The sequence below is a fragment of the Taudactylus pleione genome, unplaced genomic scaffold, assembly GCF_031769625.1.
Source record: "Taudactylus pleione unplaced genomic scaffold, aTauple2 ptg001184l, whole genome shotgun sequence".
NCBI classification, from domain to species: domain Eukaryota; kingdom Metazoa; phylum Chordata; class Amphibia; order Anura; family Myobatrachidae; genus Taudactylus; species Taudactylus pleione.
Window position 1 is genome coordinate 310,001 of NW_028285585.1, and position 5,000 is coordinate 315,000.

The 5,000-nt window shown below is 37.9% G+C and overlaps 1 non-coding gene and 20 pseudogenes across 1 annotated transcript; all 21 read right to left on the reverse strand.

Moving 5' to 3' along the window:
- Nucleotides 1-105: 105 nt before the first annotated feature.
- Nucleotides 106-224, reverse strand: LOC148452244 (5S ribosomal RNA; annotated as a pseudogene).
- A 116-nt stretch (nt 225-340) lies between these two features.
- Nucleotides 341-459, reverse strand: LOC148452245 (5S ribosomal RNA; annotated as a pseudogene).
- Nucleotides 460-575: 116 nt separating this feature from the next.
- Nucleotides 576-694, reverse strand: LOC148452246 (5S ribosomal RNA; annotated as a pseudogene).
- Nucleotides 695-810: 116 nt separating this feature from the next.
- On the reverse strand, nt 811-929 carry LOC148452247 (5S ribosomal RNA; annotated as a pseudogene).
- Nucleotides 930-1,045: 116 nt separating this feature from the next.
- Nucleotides 1,046-1,164, reverse strand: LOC148452248 (5S ribosomal RNA; annotated as a pseudogene).
- Nucleotides 1,165-1,280: 116 nt separating this feature from the next.
- LOC148452249 (5S ribosomal RNA) lies at nt 1,281-1,399 on the reverse strand (annotated as a pseudogene).
- Nucleotides 1,400-1,515: 116 nt separating this feature from the next.
- On the reverse strand, nt 1,516-1,634 carry LOC148452250 (5S ribosomal RNA; annotated as a pseudogene).
- A 115-nt stretch (nt 1,635-1,749) lies between these two features.
- Nucleotides 1,750-1,868, reverse strand: LOC148452251 (5S ribosomal RNA; annotated as a pseudogene).
- Nucleotides 1,869-1,984: 116 nt separating this feature from the next.
- LOC148452252 (5S ribosomal RNA) lies at nt 1,985-2,103 on the reverse strand (annotated as a pseudogene).
- Nucleotides 2,104-2,219: 116 nt separating this feature from the next.
- Nucleotides 2,220-2,338, reverse strand: LOC148452253 (5S ribosomal RNA; annotated as a pseudogene).
- Nucleotides 2,339-2,454: 116 nt separating this feature from the next.
- Nucleotides 2,455-2,573, reverse strand: LOC148452254 (5S ribosomal RNA; annotated as a pseudogene).
- A 116-nt stretch (nt 2,574-2,689) lies between these two features.
- Nucleotides 2,690-2,808, reverse strand: LOC148452255 (5S ribosomal RNA; annotated as a pseudogene).
- Nucleotides 2,809-2,924: 116 nt separating this feature from the next.
- On the reverse strand, nt 2,925-3,043 carry LOC148452256 (5S ribosomal RNA; annotated as a pseudogene).
- Nucleotides 3,044-3,159: 116 nt separating this feature from the next.
- On the reverse strand, nt 3,160-3,278 carry LOC148452257 (5S ribosomal RNA; annotated as a pseudogene).
- Nucleotides 3,279-3,394: 116 nt separating this feature from the next.
- LOC148452258 (5S ribosomal RNA) lies at nt 3,395-3,513 on the reverse strand (annotated as a pseudogene).
- Nucleotides 3,514-3,629: 116 nt separating this feature from the next.
- LOC148452259 (5S ribosomal RNA) lies at nt 3,630-3,748 on the reverse strand (annotated as a pseudogene).
- A 116-nt stretch (nt 3,749-3,864) lies between these two features.
- LOC148452260 (5S ribosomal RNA) lies at nt 3,865-3,983 on the reverse strand. The gene has a single exon (XR_015875051.1). It is a non-coding gene; the product is annotated as a 5S ribosomal RNA (ribosomal RNA).
- A 115-nt stretch (nt 3,984-4,098) lies between these two features.
- On the reverse strand, nt 4,099-4,217 carry LOC148452261 (5S ribosomal RNA; annotated as a pseudogene).
- A 116-nt stretch (nt 4,218-4,333) lies between these two features.
- Nucleotides 4,334-4,452, reverse strand: LOC148452262 (5S ribosomal RNA; annotated as a pseudogene).
- Nucleotides 4,453-4,567: 115 nt separating this feature from the next.
- Nucleotides 4,568-4,686, reverse strand: LOC148452263 (5S ribosomal RNA; annotated as a pseudogene).
- A 116-nt stretch (nt 4,687-4,802) lies between these two features.
- LOC148452264 (5S ribosomal RNA) lies at nt 4,803-4,921 on the reverse strand (annotated as a pseudogene).
- Between the last annotated feature and the right edge of the window lie 79 nt (nt 4,922-5,000).

Sequence of the window (5,000 nt, forward strand, 5' to 3'; positions counted from 1 at the left end):
TTAAATTTAGACCGCTTTTACTTCTTAACACAAGTAAATTCATTGATAAGTTGAAAAAATGAAATGTAGAATGTAATAGAAAAGAATGTTTTGGCTGTCTAAAATTACCTACAGCACCTGGTATTCCCAGGTGGTCTCTCATCCAAGTACAAACCAGGCCCAACACTGCATAGCTTCCAAGATCAGACGAGATTGGGCATGTCCAGTGTGGTTTGGCTGTAGGTGCTCAAAAGCATTAAATTTAGACCTCTATTACTTCTTAACTCAAGTAAATTCATTGTTAAGTTGAAAAAATTAAATGTAAAATGTAATAGAAAAGAATGTTATGGCAGTATAAAATTACCTACAGCACCTGGTATTCCCAGGTGGTCTCCCATCCAAGTACTAACCAGGCCCAACACTGCATAGCTTCCAAGATCAGACGAGATTGGGCATGTCCAGTGTGGTTTGCCTGTAGGTGCTCAAAAACATTAACTTTAGACCTCTATTACTTCTTAACTCAAGTAAATTCATTGATAAGTTGAAAAAATTAAATTTAAAATGTAATAGAAAAGAATGTTATGGCAGTATAAAATTACCTACAGCACCTGGTAATCCCAGGTGGTCTCCCATCCAAGTACTAACCAGGCCCAACACTGCCTAGCTTCCAAGTTCAGACGAGATTGGGCATGTCCAGTGTGGTTTGGCTGTAGGTGCTCAAAAGCATTAAATTTAGACCTCTCTTACTTCTTAACTCAAGTAAATTCACTGTTAAGTTGAAAAAATTAAATGTAAAATGTAATAGAAAAGAATGTTCTGGCAGTATAAAATTACCTACAGCTCCTGGTATTCCCAGGTGGTCTCCCATCCAAGTACAAACCAGGCCCAACACTGCATAGCTTCCAAGATCAGACGAGATTGGGCAGGTCCAGTGTGGTTTGGCTGTAGGTGCTCAAAAGTTTTAAATTTAGACCTCTATTACTTCTTAACTCAAGTAAATTCATTGATAAGATGAAAAAATTAAATGTAAAATGTAATAGAAAAGAATGTTATGGCAGTATAAAATTACCTACAGCTCCTGGTATTCCCAGGTGGTCTCCCATCCAAGTACTAAACAGGCCCAACACTGCATAGCTTCCAAGATCAGACGAGATTGGGAATGTCCACTGTGGTTTGGCTTTAGGTGCTCAAAATCGTTAAATTTAGACCGCTTTTTCTTCTTAACTCCAGTAAATTCATTGATAAGTTGAAAAAATTAAATGTAAAATGTAATAGAAAAGAATGTTATGGCAGTATAAAATTACCTACAGCACCTGGTATTCCCAGGTGGTCTCCCATCCAAGTACTAACCAGGCCCAACACTGCATAGCTTCCAAGATCAGACGAGATTGGGCATGTCCAGTGTGGTTTGCCTGTAGGTGCTCAAAAACATTAACTTTAGACCTCTATTACTTCTTAACTCAAGTAAATTCATTGATAAGTTGAAAAAATTAAATTTAAAATGTAATAGAAAAGAATGTTATGGCAGTATAAAATTACCTACAGCACCTGGTAATCCCAGGTGGTCTCCCACCCAAGTACTAACCAGGCCCAACACTGCCTAGCTTCCAAGTTCAGACGAGATTGGGCATGTCCAGTGTGGTTTGGTTGTAGGTGCTCAAAAACATTAACTTTAGACCTCTTTTACTTCTTAACTCAAGTAAATTCAATGATAAGTTGAAAAACGAAATGTAAAATGTAATAGAAAAGAATGTTATGGCAGTATAAAATTACCTACAGCACCTAGTATTCTCAGGTGGTCTCCCATCCAAGTACTAACCAGGCCCAACACTGCATAGCTTCCAAGATCAGATGAGATTGGGCATGTCTAGTGTGGTTTGGTTGTAGGTGCTCAAAGGCATTAACTTTAGACCTCTTTTACTTCTTAACTCAAGTAAATTCGTTGATAAGTTGAAAAAATGAAATGTAGAATGTAATAGAAAAGAATGTTTTGGCTGTCTAAAATTACCTACAGCACCTGGTATTCCCAGGTGGTCTCCCATCCAAGTACAAACCAGGCCCAACACTGCATAGCTTCCAAGATCAGACAAGATTGGGCATGTCCAGTGTGGTTTGGCTGTAGGTGCTCAAAAGCATTAAATTTAGACCTCTCTTACTTCTTAACTCAAGTAATTTCACTGTTAAGTTGAAAAAATTAAATGTAAAATGTAATAGAAAAGAATGTTCTGGCAGTATAAAATTACCTACAGCTCCTGGTATTCCCAGGTGGTCTCCCATCCAAGTACTTACCAGGCCCAACACTGCATAGCTTCCAAGATCAGACGAGATTGGGCATGTCCACTGTGGTTTGGCTGTAGGTGCTAAAAAGCATTAAATTTAGACCGCTTTTACTTCTTAACACAAGTAAATTCATTGATAAGTTGAAAAAATGAAATGTAGAATGTAATAGAAAAGAATGTTTTGGCTGTCTAAAATTACCTACAGCACCTGGTATTCCCAGGTGGTCTCTCATCCAAGTACAAACCAGGCCCAACACTGCATAGCTTCCAAGATCAGACGAGATTGGGCATGTCCAGTGTGGTTTGGCTGTAGGTGCTCAAAAGCATTAAATTTAGACCTCTATTACTTCTTAACTCAAGTAAATTCATTGTTAAGTTGAAAAAATTAAATGTAAAATGTAATAGAAAAGAATGTTATGGCAGTATAAAATTACCTACAGCACCTGGTATTCCCAGGTGGTCTCCCATCCAAGTACTAACCAGGCCCAACACTGCATAGCTTCCAAGATCAGACGAGATTGGGCATGTCCAGTGTGGTTTGCCTGTAGGTGCTCAAAAACATTAACTTTAGACCTCTATTACTTCTTAACTCAAGTAAATTCATTGATAAGTTGAAAAAATTAAATTTAAAATGTAATAGAAAAGAATGTTATGGCAGTATAAAATTACCTACAGCACCTGGTAATCCCAGGTGGTCTCCCATCCAAGTACTAAACAGGCCCAACACTGCCTAGCTTCCAAGTTCAGACGAGATTGGGCATGTCCAGTGTGGTTTGGCTGTAGGTGCTCAAAAGCATTAAATTTAGACCTCTCTTACTTCTTAACTCAAGTAAATTCACTGTTAAGTTGAAAAAATTAAATGTAAAATGTAATAGAAAAGAATGTTCTGGCAGTATAAAATTACCTACAGCTCCTGGTATTCCCAGGTGGTCTCCCATCCAAGTACTTACCAGGCCCAACACTGCATAGCTTCCAAGATCAGACGAGATTGGGCATGTCCACTGTGGTTTGGCTGTAGGTGCTAAAAAGCATTAAATTTAGACCGCTTTTACTTCTTAACACAAGTAAATTCATTGATAAGTTGAAAAAATGAAATGTAGAATGTAATAGAAAAGAATGTTTTGGCTGTCTAAAATTACCTACAGCACCAGGTATTCCCAGGTGGTCTCTCATCCAAGTACAAACCAGGCCCAACACTGCATAGCTTCCAAGATCAGACGAGATTGGGCATGTCCAGTGTGGTTTGGCTGTAGGTGCTCAAAAGCATTAAATTTAGACCTCTATTACTTCTTAACTCAAGTAAATTCATTGTTAAGTTGAAAAAATTAAATGTAAAATGTAATAGAAAAGAATGTTATGGCAGTTTAAAATTACCTACAGCACCTGGGATTCCTAGGTAGTCACCCATCCAAGTACTTACCAGTCCCAACACTGCATAGCTTCCAAGATCAGACGAGATTGGGCATGTCCAGTGTGGATTGGCTGTAGGTGCTCAAAAGTATTAACTTTAGACCTCTATTACTTCTTAACTCAAGGAAATTCATTGATAAGTTCAAAAAATTAAATGTAAAATGTAATAGAAAAGAATGTTATGGCAGTATAAAATTACCTACAGCACCTGGTATTCCCAGGTGGTCTCCCATCCAAGTACTAACCAGGCCCAACACTGCATAGCTTCCAAGATCAGATGAGATTGGGCAAGTCCAGTGTGGTTTGGCTGTAGGTGCTCTAAAACATTAACTTTAGACCTCTTTTACTTCTTAACTCAAGTAAATTCAATGATAAGTTGAAAAATTAAATGTAAAATTTAATAGAAAAGAATGTTATGGCAGTATAAAATTACCTACAGCTCCTGGTATTCCCAGGTGGTCTTACATCCAAGTACTAACCAGGCCCAACACTGCATAGCTTCCAAGATCAGACGAGATTGGGCATGTCCAGTGTGGTTTGGCTGTAGGTGCTCATAAACATTAACTTTAGACCTCTATTACTTCTTAACTCAAGTAAATTCATTGATAAGTTGAAAAAATTAAATTTAAAATGTAATAGAAAAGAATGTTATGGCAGTATAAAATTACCTACAGCACCTGGTAATCCCAGGTGGTCTCCCATCCAAGTACTAACCAGGCCCAACACTGCCTAGCTTCCTAGTTCAGACAAGATTGGGCATGTCCAGTGTGGTTTGGCTGTAGGTGCTCAAAAACATTAACTTTAGACGTCTTTTACTTCTTAACTCAAGTAAATTCAATGATAAGTTGAAAAATGAAATGTAAAATGTAATAGAAAAGAATGTTATGGCAGTATAAAATTACCTACAGCACCTAGTATTCCCAGGTGGTCTCCCATCCAAGTACTAACCAGGCCCAACACTGCATAGCTTCCAAGATCAGACGAGATTGGGCATGTCTAGTGTGGTTTGGCTGTAGGTGCTCAAATCCATTAACTTTAGACCTCTTTTACTTCTTAACTCAAGTAAATTCATTGATAAGTTGAAAAAATGAAATGTAGAATGTAATAGAAAAGAATGTTTTGTCTGTCTAAAATTACCTACAGCACCTGGTATTCCCAGGAGGTCTCCCATCCAAGTACAAACCACGCCCAACACTGCATAGCTTCCAAGATCAGACGAGATTGGGCATGTCCAGTGTGGTTTGGCTGTAGGTGCTCAAAAGCATTAAATTTAGACCTCTTTTACTTCTTAACTCAAGTAAATTCATTGATAAGTTGAAAAAATTAAATGTA